Genomic DNA, 14386 nt, shown 5'->3' with positions numbered 1-14386 from the left:
TAGACGGGTGATGAGCAGTTCAGAAAATAAATACTGAACACCGAACTTCATTTGAGGATAATGCACCAAGTCCGCTCCACCGGGACTAAAGGAAGCAGGAGGAGGAAAGTTGTTTTTTTCTCCTCGGAATAAATGGGGCGTGGGGCCGCAGGCGGGGGGTGGGGGTGGGGTTGGGGGTGGGGGGTGACTGGCCCCGCGGCCCCGCGCTCGCGCTAACCGGCCGGGAATTTGGAGAGGATCCCTGGTCGCGCGGCGGCGGCGGCGGTGGCGGCGGCGGCGGCGCGCGGGTGCGCGTGTGAGCTAGCGAGCGAGCGTGCGGGCGGGCGAGTGCGCCGGGTATTGGCAGCCGAGGAGTGGAGGCTGGGCGGCTCCGACTCCCTGACGCCAGCGCGACCAGATCAATCCAGGCTCCGGGAGCGAGCGAGCGAGAGAGAGGGCGGGCGGGCGGGAGGAGGAAGGAGAGGCCGAGCGGCTCAGCCCGGGCCGAGGCGCGGGGAGGGACCCTGCGAGCGCAGCGCGGCACAGCGCCCCGCCGGCGGGACCGGGGCGTGGGACCCCGCTCGCCCGGTCACTCGTGCGCCCGCGCGGACGGGCGCGCCGCCAACCCGGTAAAACGAAACAGACCCGAACCCAACTTTCTCCTTTGCCGCGTCCCCGCCCTCCCTCGGCGCCCAGGGCTTTCCAGCGCCGCCGCCGCCTCTTGTGGGGCAAGCGCGGGCCCGCGGGGCTGCCGCGGTTGTGCGGGGCCGGTGACGCGGGCCGCGGCGGGGAGGGGGCTCTTCCCCGCGTGGGGCGGACTGGGGGACCCCCCCCATGATGGCGCCTCCCGGCCGCTCCGAGGAGCGAACCTGCCACCTTCTCCTGCTCTGGCGCCCAGCCGGCCGGGCAGGGCTCGGCCGGGGTTCCCCTCGCGTCTTTGTTGGGTCTGCGGTGGGGAAGACGCGCTCCTCGGCCCCGAGCCTCGCCCCCGGCCCTGGCAGCGGCGGGACCTCGCCTCCCGCCCTCCCCCTCCGCCCGCTCCCCGTTTCTCTTTCCCTTTCCGCAGCCGGGCCGAGGCCCGTCCGCGCTGCCCGCGGGCCCATTGTGTCCCGCGCCGGCCCGGGCGACCCTTGCGGGAGTTGGAGGGCAGCGGCGGGCGCTGCCCTGTACGCGGTCGGCGCCTCGCGGAGCGGGTCTGGCACGAGGGGGACACCCGGTGCCCCGCGCCCCTCCGCATCCCAGACGGGGTCCTTTCTCTGCCCCAACGAGTCTCTTGGGGGTCGAGGTCAAGGAAAGTTCGCACCGAAATTCCTTCTAATTTATTCAAAGGCTTCGCGGCGGCGCGTAATTTTTTTTTTTTTTTCCTCTTCCGCCTATACCCCGTGCGTCTCCCAAGTGTCGTCTCATTCCTTTCCCTTTACCGGATTCGATTGCCTCACTGCATGTGTATTTGTGAGTTCGCTGTTGAACAACTGTTCATTTACTCCACTCTCTGTCTTTGTTAGTGTTTCTCGGGGTGGTTGCCTTAGGAAGGTGGCGGGGGGAGTGGGTGTGAGAGAGACAGACATGGGCTTGTTTTTCTAGTTGCTTAATATACATGTAGGCTTAAAGGGAGAACGTTTCCTTGATGTACTTTAGGAAGGGAGGAAGAACAAATGCCTGCCGGATCTTACAACTACAGTAGCTGCGGCTTTTGTTTATTTTGAGGCGCATACGATTTTTCAATCTACTGTGCAAGATAGCCAGTAAGACGCTTCCCTGCTGGAAATTGAGGCGCATCTCAGCACCATCTCCTTGAGAAAGCATCGTTTTCGTGAGTGCTGGGGCAGCCGGCCTTTTCCTTTGCCCTCCTGTTCTCTTCTTTCCGTTGTATCTGAAGTTTCAGAGTGTGGGGAATGATACAGAAGTCGCATGATTTCAGTATGTCATCCTGTTGCTGAAACTCTTGGCACCTCAATCACAGAATGCCTTCATTTCAGAACATTTCTTGCTCTGATTGCCTGTGGTGGGTAACATGCCTACTTTCAGTAACAATGAGAAAACTGTTCCCTGCCCATGTTCACTCTTCATCTTGTTTATAATTACCACTTTACGTTTTATGGGAGGTAGCTGAGCTGTATTGGAACCACTATTTCAAAACAAAACAAAACAAAAAAATCGAGGCAGGACCCAGGTTCAGGGCCCCAGCATTTTCATGTAGTAGAAATATTTTGCATTATTGTTATTCTGATGTAGGTGCCAGGCCTCAGTATGCTGAACTGATTAAGGTGTTTGTCCTTCTCTCTCCCTCTCTTTCCCATTTGCAGTTATCTGATATTTCTCTGCAGGTGGTATACATTTGTATGATATTGCAGTTCTTAGGAAACTGTAACCAGGGTCGTGAGAGATGATTTTCTAGAGGTGGGTGATGCCAGAGCCTCTGGAGGATCCAGGCAGGATCGGGTTTCTTCTGAGGGTAGGGATTTGTCCTTGATTTAGTTTTGACCCCTCCAACCACAGGTAGGTAACCAAATACATTTTTCCTTTTTGTAGTATCCATTGGTTTTATACCCTTGAAGAGCTGATGACCTTTGCATTTTAGAGAAATGACCGTTTTTAGGCAATTAAAAATGTTAACCTCTTACAGCTCTTGGAATTTAAGTAATTTTTTCCTACTAAGTTCATTAAAGCATTAAGTAAATCCCATTTTCCCACATACAATTTATCAGTTAAAAACTAAATTTCAGTTTGTGATTTTGATTTATAGTAATTCTGGTTCAAAGATAAAATTTAATGACTTGGTTAGATAGGAAAAAGAAGAGACTGGGGTGTAATTAGATGACTATATTTAAGCTGTAGTTGCCTACATAATCAAGGCCAAGTTTTGTGTGTATAAAAGATCTCATTTGTGTAGTCTTACAAGGCTAATGGAGGCATCGTTGAGACTTTATAAATAATGTAAGTTGTGTATAATGTAGAGTCTCCAGAGACAGCAGAGAAAGCATCATTACCAGCCTTTTCAACCTGCTTGAGATCTTAAATTGATTTACAGCACTGAACTGGTGCAAAATGATACATCAGGATGACATGGGGTCAGCCTGTAAAAGTCTATGATGTCAGCCTATTAGTTCAGTCATCATAATTAAACCATATTACAGGGGCAGCTAAGCAGGAGTCTGGCGTTATACTTCAGATATGGGTGGTACATGGATTTTGTTTATAGTGGAAAGGCTGAGCTGCCCAGGAACACTAGTGTTTCTGAAAGAGGGAAAGGCTTACAGAACTCTGAATTTCTGAAGAAATTGAAGATAAACGAAAGGATATTCAGTCTGCTTTGTCTAAGTAGCTTTCCATTTGGTAGGGGAGAGACAGATGCACTGGGGGTTCTGATAAGGACCTTTGCAGCTCTTGATCCTGTGTACTGAATCAGGCTTCATGTGAGCTTGAATTTAACGTGGCCTTAGGGACCTTCTTAGGGTCCACGTACTTCTTATCTCTGATCCTTTCATTAACACTGAGTTGCACAGTATTGATGGATCAGCTGGCATGTTATTTCTTTAACTAGTCACGGTCACCAGGTCTCCAGTGAAAGCAAAGATATTTGAATTGAATGTATGAACAGTTCAGGAAAAGAAGACTTGTTTTTTGATGAAATTTCTGGCAATCTTTATTCAGTTTATGGGTCATCTGGGGAGGTGCTATCCAATAAGGTAGCTATAGCTACATATGGGTATTTAAATGTAAGTAAAATTGAAATTCATCTTCTCAGTAGCACTAGCCACATGTGGCTAGGGGCTACCATATTGGACAATGTATATTGAACATTTCCATTTTCACAGAAGGGTCTGCTGGACAGTGCTGCTCTAGGACCTTTACTTCTGCTTTTCCTTTCTACTCCTCTTTCAGCTACTTCTCTGCTTACTACTTCTAATGAGTTTGTGGGGTCAGGAAAAGTAAGGGATGTATCATTAATTTTTCCACCTACTAGTTGCTCTTGATAAAATAAAAAACTGGAAGTGATAATTGAAGTACTGGATAAAATGAGATTGATTTTTCTCTGGGTCATATTTATCATAGACCCTAATTTGGTTTAGAATGTAGTTAATATTTTTCTGAGTTTTTACTGTATGCTTATTTTTAATACTCATACCTTATTGAAACCCCAAAACTTACCTAAGTACTGTTGTTATCACATTTTACAGGCAAAGAAACTTGAGTTCGGGGTGATTCAGTGTCTTGCCTCAGGCTACATAACTAGTGAGTGATTATGATTTATAATCTTAGCTGGGTTATGAACAGGCAGTCTGACTCTAGAGCCTCACTTTTAACTAATTAACTATATATGCATATATTTTTTAATTTATATTTATATGTATACTTTTTCTGTCTAGAATATTCAAATAATCATTGTTCTGCTGGGTTTTACTATTCCAGTATGGATATGACTTGACTTTTATTTTTTAGGCTTTTAGACAGATTTGCCCTCTGTTGTGCTTTTCCGGGCTGTCTTCTTTTGAGTGCTTAAGAAGAAACATAATGTTTACATTATACATATTTAAGCAGAACATAATTGGAAGAATAAATCTGACAAAAAAGTAAGGCATTTCAGTGCTGAATTATTTTCATCTCTGCTTTTCTGGATAATTCCTGCCACTTTCCCCATGTGTTTTTCTTGTAATATCACAAGCTGATGGTAGTGAAGAGAAAAGTTCTACTAGTTCAGTTTATCTCATCAAAATTAGTCTTTTCTTAGCTGTTAGATCCTGTACTTTGAGATGAAAATAGTTCATGGCAAATCCTGGAATTTTTTTTTTCCACATTTAATGTCTACTTTTTTGTGGTCTTGGCAGTTACTCTAAACCCTTTTTTTTTTTGGTCAGGCTGTTTAAGAATCTGATGAAACCATGGATCCAGTATCTGCTCATTCCCATCCTCCAATCCAAAGATCCTCCAATGCAAAAATGTTTATATGCCCTGGTGAGCTTGTATACACAAGTACCCAAATTGCATGATATTTCAGGTGAAGGACATCCATGGAATAGTCTTGCCAAGTGCGTTCATAAACATTAAGATGTGTAATTTCCTTTGTAGAGAATAGAGATATTTCGTGTTAAAAGCTGCTTTGAAGATTTTCTAATCCTGTTGGTTCCTATCAAGCTGAGCAATCTGAGGCCCAGAGAAAACAGCCGACTTGCCTAGAGTCACTCACCTAAGTGACTAGAAGAGGGAAAACCAGAACCCAGACCACTCTTACAGTTGTTGAGTTCTCATTTGTTTATCCTTTCCTTCTACGCTTATTGTGTTACTAAGGTTTTGCTCTGAGCATATCCAATGTAATTTTGGGAGGGGAGGAAAGGATAAGTTTTGGCCTGGCATTGACTTTTTTGTACCTAACATTGAGCCGAATAAGAATCAAGTCTGACAATCTCAGAGATATTTTTTACAGATTAAAATTGATATTTTTCATTGTAGAGGTGGAAAGGAAAAGCCCTATGTCTCATTTAATCAATGGGACCTTGCTAGAAAATGGGAGATCTAAGATTGTATCAAGATCAAATTAAATCAGTCAGTTCTGCTCTACGAATTTTCTCTCTTGACTCTCAAAAGCAAATTACGTTCTTAACCAAAAGCTAAAGTTTAGAGTATTTAAGGAAGGAGCTAGCAGGTATTAGGGAGAGAATTGGAAAGATCTGAGGAGAAGAAGGATAATTTACCTACAAGGAGGTAGAGGAATTTGATATTAAGTCATAAAATGAGGCTGATGAAGTATTCTCTGTAATGGTACTTCTATATGTGGTTTTACTGTTCTTTCTTTCTTTCTCTCCTCCTCCCTTTCTCTACCAGACTACCAGTTTATTATAAAGGATTCAGCTCAGGAACAGCAGAAGGAAGAAGGGCACAAGGGAACGTACAGAGGAAGGGGTGAGGAGCTTCCGTGTCCTCTCCAGGCCTGCCACTCTCCTAGCACTTTGATGTGTTCAACAACTTGGAAGCTCTGGTTTCATTTTTTGTACCAAGATTAGCAGGGGATGCTTTGATAACAAATAAGGGCATCACCTTTTTCCTCCAAACTGAAATCTCTTGGCTCTTTATATTCCTTTTCTGCTGTTACCTGGTAGTGCAGATAGTGGTGATCTGTAATCTGATTTGCAGCAAAAATACCTGAAGAGTTTTTAACACTCCAGAGTAACTTTCTTAAAAAAAAAAAAAAAAAAAAACAAAGCTAAGTAGCATGAATGTAATTACTTAAAATCTAAATTAAAATCTTCATTTTGGTATGCGTTACTAAGATGGAGTCCGTTTTAGAGATGTACAACAAGTCCTATCAGGTAAAAAAGTAACATTTTACAGGTACTGCTGGCTGATAGGAAGAAACGAACAGCCTGTAGAACATTCATTTATGTAAGAGGGGCTGTTTTCAGACAGAAAAAGCCAAGACTTTCATAAATAGTTTAACTCCAGTGATCACATCAGAGTTTTAGGAAGATACTGGGAACTGCAGTATTTGAGCAGTTTTACATCTTTATAGTTTTTGTTATAAGCTCAAATCAGAACTCAAATCAAGACTCCCGCTTGAAAATAAAGCATCCAGCTTTTGAAGGTTTGAGGGAATCCTTACCTGGCCATTTCCCCCAAATCTCTGCTCAGTTCTAGTATTCAGATAAGGAGCCTTGTTCCCTTGTTAGGAACCCAGATCTATGGTGTGGTGGATTGGTTTCTTAATTATTTTTCTTGAGACAATAATCTTGAATTTAAAGAACACATACATACACAGCAGTTATGCGTCTATATGCTGTTGAGCTCGGAATATAGATAAATATTCACTATGTCATATTTGCAGAGAGGATAGAAGGGTCTAGCTATTGATTCAAAAATATATTTAGATACATAATTTTTAAATATTTTATTTGTAGTTTCTCCTTAATTTTAGGGTAGCCGTACAATAGATATTTTTTCCTATAATCTCAGATAGTTAGGGTGTAGTTACTCAAACCGTTCATTCATTTTCCTTTCCTTGTCTGTCTTTTGTGGTTTCTTTGCGGTGTGCTTATGCAAAGTGGAAGTATTTCAGACCTTTAAGGTTTTTTTTTCTTTCAGTTTCAAACACCACAAGAAAAAAAAGGGGAACTAATTATCTTTCAAGTATTATAATTAGGCATTAAATTAAGTCATTTAGTTAGCTAAATACATGATCTTTTGTTTGTTTAGATTGAAAGAAAACGTATCTTTTTAATGGAAGAAGGATATTATGTATACCATTAATTTGATAATTTTGATTCAGTATTATAGTGAGTATATGCTTCATTTATTCCCTTGAATATTTATTAGTTCTGAGTGGTCCAATAATTAGAAGACACACAAAAATGAAAAAGTATAACAACATTGCAAGAGTTGTTACAAGATCATATAAGAAGAAGTTACGCAGACAACTCACATGAGGACCACTGTGGTATGGAAGGACGTGTGGATTTGCATAGGTAGAAGGGAGGAACATTCTAGGCAGAGTAGTGGTATGAAAGATCAAGGAGGTTAGGCATGAGTGTTGAGAATCTCTACAGTAGCATTGTCCCAACAGAACTTTCTGCAGTGATGGAGATGTTTGCTATCTACACTGTCCAATATAGTAGCCACTAGCCCTCGTGACACTTAAAATGTGGCCAGTGCAACTGAAGGGAGTTGATTTTTTAACTTTAATCACGTTATGTTTAAATATAACTGTGTTTATCCTGTGACGGTCATATTGGATGGCACAGATCTAGAGGCTGGTGAGCAGCCCTACCTCACCACAGTGGGTATTCCTGATGGGGCTCAGTATGGTAAGGGGGAAGACACGTTTAGAAGGCTTAAGTTGGGGTGAGAATTTGAGTACCTTACAGTGCCAAAATAAGGAAGCATTGGGAAGTCGGTGAAGGTGAACATGCAGTGTCGATTGGAGAAGGTAGGGCCGGATGCCAGGAGATTAATAGGAAAGCTATTTGAGTTATCTGTGTGATAGAGATGGGTTTTATGAGCAAAAAAAAAAAAAAACAGTTGGTGGTTATTTCACTATAGAGTAACAGGAGAGAGGTGTCAGAGAGTATTCTTGTTTCCAACCTGAGTGGCTGGAAAATTAATAAAGTCTTTTCTTAAGAATAGGGAAGAACTGGTTGTGGAAGGAATAAAGATTGAATTGACATGTCGAATTAAGGTGGAGTCTCTAAGTAGAAGTATCCTACCGGCAAGTTGGAGATAAATAACCAAAGCTTAGGGAAGGGCTCAGAGCTTCACAAAAGATTCTCAGGAGTTTTCTCCTGGAAATGATGGTTGACCTTCCAAAAGTGGATAGGTATTCTGAGAGGACCATGGAAAGGAAAAAGCTGGTGGGTCGAGCCTTCCACTGAAATCCACAATTGGGAATTAGTAGAAGGAAGAGGTATATTTAAAGTGGATGGAAGAAGAAATTGGAAGAAAGATGTAGGGTCAGAGGAGCAGTGAAACCAGAAAGACTGGGGAAGAGAGATTCCAGAAGTAGGTTCAGAGTGGGAAAATGTATGGTTGGCTCATGTTGAAGGAGGAAAGGTCAGGGTAATCAAGTGAATGCAGGTGTGAAGAGACACAGAGCATATTAAGAAATGAGAAGTAGGGGCGCCTGGGTGGCTCAGTCGTTAAGCGTCTGCCTTCGGCTCAGGTCATGATCCCAGGGTCCTGGGATCGAGCCCCACATCGGGCTCCCTGCTTTGCGGGAAGCCTGCTTCTCCCTCTCCCACTCCCCCTGCTTGTGTTCCTGCTCTCGCTGTGTCTCTCTCTGTCAAATAAATAAATAAAATCTTTAAAAAAAAAAAAAAGAAGTAGATTCTCAGATGCCCTCGAGTGACTTATATTTCAAAATAGATGCGATCTCTTTGATTCCGAAGGTTGAAGGAAAGAAGTTAATGGACAGAGCAATTAAAGATGATGGAGTGAGTGATCTAGGGCGCAGGTGACAACATATTAACCATGGTAAGGTGGGACAATTGTCCGAGAGAGAAGCAGGATGGGGCTCAAGTTAGAAGAAAGGAGATGGCGGAGCTTCTGCCAGCTTATGTTGACTTTCCCAGTAGTGTGGGAGACGAGTCCCTTACCGGGGTGGTGAGGTGGGCGACTCGGCAAAATGGTACTGGAAGTTTAAGAATAATGGAGAAGTTTTGAAAGAACCATTGTGGGTAGTGGGCAACTGAGTCCATGGAGAATTCAGAGCCTGAACAGCAAGGGCAAAGCCTGGTGGAAAGTTTGATGTGGCTGTGGATTAGGTAATTGTTACTTCCTAGAACAACTGGATGACCTGATAGTAAGATTGGAGAGAAATGTTGGTAAAGATGATTCTGGCCTACCATAGCAAACCAGTTAAGAGACGAGGCTCTAGAGTCAGATTGCCTGGGTTGAAGTCTAAGCCCCGCCACTTACTTGCTTTTTATAACTTTGGGGGAGCTACCATTCACTTTGGTACCTTGCTTTCCCTTGTCTGAAAAATAGAGATAATAGTATCAGCCTCAGGATTGATAGTAAGATTAAATGAATTATACTTTCATATTTCATCTAATTAAGATGCTGCTAATTATTTCATTGTACTATTTCATGTGCTACTCGAGGAAAAAAAAAAACCCGTCAATTAGATATGACTTACCATTGATTGTAAAGTTCCTTGTTTCAGAGGTGTTAAAATGGGGGAGAGGGGAGGTGCATTTTATGCTCAGTATAGGATTTGGCATAGTAAACATTCAGAAAACGTTAGCTGTTTATAAAAATCAATGTGATTTTAGAGTCTAGAACGTTAATGAGAGCAGTACTGAATCCAATCTAGATAAGGGGTCATAGGTTATAAGGAGTCTAATGGACTTAAATGAATTGAGAAGAGTTAAGCAATGGGAATCCTGGTAATGAAATTGTGAAATACCAAGTTTGGGAATTTGTAGATGGAGCATTTCCCTGACAATTGCAGATAAAGGTTTTTGCGAAAAATATAGTAATTGAACTAAGAGAAGAATGCCCTTTAATGATTTAAAGAAGTTACTTAAATTGCCCAGAGCTTTTAAAGATAAGTATTCAAATTTATCTGTGGCTTTTTTTATAGCATTCATTAGTGTTACTTTTTTTTTTTTTCCAGTGGAGTAATACACACTCAGTGTAGAAAGATTCTGGCATGGATTCTTGTCATAGTGTCGGAAGGAAAGGGGGAGATTGATATGTGCCATTTCCTCAAGAGACAGGAGGGGGTAATTAATAGCCAGCTCTAGAGCCCTTTTAAATGTGGAAGGCAGAATCCATAAAGGAAAATTTTATAGATTTGACAGCATTTACGTGGCCAAATACACACGTACAAATAACTAAACATGGACTTACAAATAACAACCTTTTAGGTAACATATTTGCAGCAAGTTACTTACTGTTCTATGTAAGAAACTTCTAAAATCAATAGGAAAACAGCACCCCTAAAAAACAAGATTGGTAAAAGGACGTGAACAGACAATTAAAAAATACATGAAATGCTAGCTACTAATAAAAAATGTTCTCCTGTGTCCTGGCCAGATTCCTCACTGGAATAGGGATGATGTCTTTTACTTTATTGTGTTATTCTTTATGTACCAGGAAGTATTGGTCTGGGCAGACTGGTTTATTTTTCATTGAAGCCAGAATTTCCCAGCTGCCTAAGCAAAGCTGGAGTTACTGGGAGGTACATGGTGTATATAAGCCAGAGTTATAAAAGACAAGCTTTTTCCATCTTATTTCCTTGATCATATCCTGCTCCTCTCCATGACATGATTTTGGGATCAGAGTCTTGGAAGAATGTGAGGTGTTCCCAGCCCATTAGGGGTTATCAGTTATATGTGGTTTCTCAATCAACTGACGTGATTGATGAACCTGAGGGACACCTGTGCTTCACAGAGTATAACGAGATGGGCCTCTTTCTCTCCTACCTGAGTTGCAGCATTAGATTCTATTTATAGTGGCATTTTCTTACAGGAGACCAGTGGTGGGCTTGGAATATGGTTTTGATTGTTGAAATTGATTAGTTTATAAGGTATCAAAGTGAGAAAGGTCCTGTCGTGCAGAAGTTCTTATAAAATGAAAGTGATTTTAAAAGTTAGGCATCAGCATTTAATTTCCCAGATTTTCTCTTAAGGATAACAGCGATCATGGATGTAAAAAAAGGCTTTTCATATGCTGTCTGTAAGGGAAACATCTGCTGCTTGTGGGTGAGGTCCATACCTGACTGAAGCACACTCGGTCTTACCTCAGCATTAAGGGAGTTCTTACCGAGCTGCTAGACAGAGTAGAATTATTTGGCAGCATTTTCTGCCTCACCATCTCCTTTCTTTTTTTTTTTAAAAGTAATCTCTACACCCAGTGTGGGGCTCGAACTCACAATCCCGAGATCAAGAGTCGTATGCTCTACCGACTGAGCCGGCCAGGCGCCCCTTAGATGATCTGTGAATATTTCAAAGTTGGGGGGAAAAAGACTTTTAAATCTCACTTACACACTTACCACTCAGGCCAGTACCCATCCCCTCCTTTTTCTGAGTGACTGAGTAGGAACCCTGAACTGATATGCCTTCGTCAGGCTCAGACTCTTTAAAAGCTGAGTGGGACAGGGAGGGTGACCGCCTGGAAAACGGGTCTTAATTTTATCAGAGACTGTAGCTTTTCATGAAAGGGAATAATAATGCAGAGCATGTTGTGCTAGCATTTAGCCCCTACTGGAACACCCAGGATGGCAGATTGTATATGGCTTGCCATCTCATCTGTTACAGCTTCCTGTTTTGCTTTTTGCCCATTGCTGGCTTTGCAGTGTGGCATGATTAATAACACCCTCTTTATTTTCCTTGTGTTCATGTTTGTGTGCTCAGGATTTCCATTTAGTTTATTCAAGCTTGAGGGAATGTTTGATTGGTTTTAAATGTTTTCCTGTTAACTGTGAACAAAATTAACTTGATTAACATTCAGATGATTGGCACACAAACTGTATTTATAGCATTTATTTGCATTTAAACACTGAAGAGTTCTGTCTTGTCAAATTGTGCAGGCTGAGATGTGGATTTGTATTTCGGGAAGGGCTCCTTTAAGAAGGTACAGCCTCACTCTGGGGTTCTGCCTTTTGTTAAGCCGGTAAAATCTATTCAGCAAGTAACTTGTGCACTCCTGCTGTGTGTCTGCTATATTTGCGGGAGGGATAGAGAAATGTATTCTCAGTTTCTGCCTCCAAGGAGCAATCCTATCAGTAGGAGGAGACTACAATAAGAAAAGTTAAATAACAAGCCATCATTACTAATGTTACATATTCTTACTTTGAAGGTATTTCTCTTATAATTGGGATAGCCTTTAAAATCAAGGGATTGAGAAAGAAAGCTGATGCAGTTGGTGGAGCTCTTGCTTCCTGTCCTTCAGCAGTTTTTGAGTGTGTCTGTACTTCATAAGGTATGTTTTATACACTTGATAAGGTGGGAATCAGTGGTCATAAATGTTAGACTTGCACTAAAAATCTTGTAACTTTGACGAACAGTACAGACCAGCTTGTCCAGTCTAGCCTTTGTTTTAATAGCCTTTGTTACGGTTTTCTTACTACCTCTTTCGACTGAGTTACTTGGGGGTAACGGGCAGTGTCTTTATGATCACAGGATTGTTCTCCCTTGGTCTGCCCATCAAAATCACTTGAACAACCACCGCAGAAATCCATGGACCTGCCACTAGGGGATTCTACTCAAGGGTTATGGTGGGGAGCTTTTATAAAATTATTACGGGCAAGTTTAATGTCTACCAGCATTAAGAACTTTTGGCCTGACACACAGTAGGTACCTGATGAGTGGATTTTTTCATTTTAAGTTCGTTGTGGGTATGAACTATGTCTTTTATACCCAGCAGCACTTGACCCTGTGTAATACCCGTTGTAGGTGCTCAAACCATACCGGTTAATACTGACAATTGACTGTTTGGTTCCTGCCCCCCCCTTTTTTTTTTTTTAAAGATTTATTATATTAGCATGAGCTCACAAGTGGGGGCAGGGGCAGAGGGAGAGAGAGAATCTCAAGCAGACTCCCTGCTGAGCACAGGCCTGACCCATGGCTGGATCCCACGACCCTGAGATCACAACCCGAGCTGAAATCAAGAGTCGGACGCTCCACCAGCTGAGCCACCTAGGCTCCACTGTCCCTGCATTTTTTTTTTTGTTTGAGGAGAAAAAGAGAGAGGAAGAAAGGATGTGTATGTTTGACCTCTTTCTCTTGTCCATTCTTGAAGAGATCAGCAATTCCTTGTGTCCTAGTGTCTAGAAGTGGAGCTAAATAGAGGTGTTGAGGCCTGAGGCATTTAGATTACAAGGAGAAAAGGAAGTTTGGGTTGTCACAAGTAGGGGAGGCAGGGCAAGAGTGATTCTACCAGCATCCAGTCGGTAGAGGGCAGGGATGCTGCTTGACATCCCATAATGCTAAGATTGAGAGACCCTGCCACAGAGCATGAAGAGGAGGGAAGAGGGGGGTTAGGAGGCAGGTAAGAGTTGAAGCGGTAGTGCCCCCAGCTGATGTTACTGCCATACCAGTACACGGTTTGCTTTATCTCCCCCTCTGCTGCTCATTCCCTCACCCACATCCTGCAGAGTTCACAGTATTCATTTTTGCCATCATGTATAGATAGCATTGTGACTATCAGCTGTGTGTTAGCCATTAAAATGAATATTTTAATATTTTACCTATAAATTTTCTCCATCTCTACATTTGCCTGAGTGGAAAATTACCTTAACAAAACTACTGGCTTATTTTTTTTAAGCCAGTAGTTCTGTGTTTTCAGTGAAGAACCCTAAGAATAATCAGTGAGAATGTAAAGAAAATGCATTTCATAAAAGGAGTTTAATTTTAATGTTCCACAGACATATAAGAAAAGAATATTAAGATTTGGAAACATATATGGTCTATTGGTGTGAAGCCATGGTGCAATTTCCTTATGTCTTATTGAGTTGTAGCTTATGACTTTTTATCCTTATTTTGGGCTCTTAAGATTAAAATGAACTTAATTTTGTCATTGCTGCCCTGATAATAAAACTCTTGGTTTTTCCCATGTTCTAGGAAAGTGGGAAGTTATCAAGAAGGGAAGAACAATGAAAATAAAAATAAGTTGGGAAGGGAAGAATTGGAGGGATTGAAATAAAACTATAAGCAAATCCCTGCTTACCAGTCCTTCTGCTTTATGCATGAGACACAGGAGGAGGTTATTTAGGAGGAGCAGGGTGGTAGACTGGTTGCCTTGGCAAGCTCCTTAACCTTTCTGTACCTCTGTTTCATCATGTCTAAAATAGTCCTTATAGGATTCTTGTAAGGATTATGAGAGGCAATAGGTATAAAGTATCAGAACAGTGCTTGGTGCTTCATTGTGAGTGGTGATGGTGGTGGTGGTGATATGAGGATGATTTTTGATTCTTTTT

At 42.4% G+C, this 14386-nt stretch overlaps 1 protein-coding gene across 13 annotated transcripts in view; it reads left to right on the top strand.

Annotated features, from left to right (window-relative positions):
• Positions 1–337: 337 nt before the first annotated feature.
• SMAD1 (SMAD family member 1) overlaps positions 338–14386 on the top strand; it is a 91587-nt gene continuing 77538 nt past the window's right edge. Inside the window, exons 1-3 of one of the 13 annotated variants that reach the window (XM_081811815.1) lie at positions 338–608; positions 1687–1792; positions 12268–12390. The gene's annotated coding sequence lies outside the window, so the exon portion shown is untranslated. The other 12 variants (XM_081811814.1, XM_081811812.1, XM_081811816.1 and 9 more) reach the window with 12 other exon arrangements.

The sequence above is a fragment of the Leptonychotes weddellii genome, chromosome 2 (assembly GCF_054177405.1).
Source record: "Leptonychotes weddellii isolate Sample4059 chromosome 2, ASM5417740v2, whole genome shotgun sequence".
NCBI lineage: Eukaryota > Metazoa > Chordata > Mammalia > Carnivora > Phocidae > Leptonychotes > Leptonychotes weddellii.
This window is presented reverse-complemented; position numbering and strand designations above follow the sequence as displayed.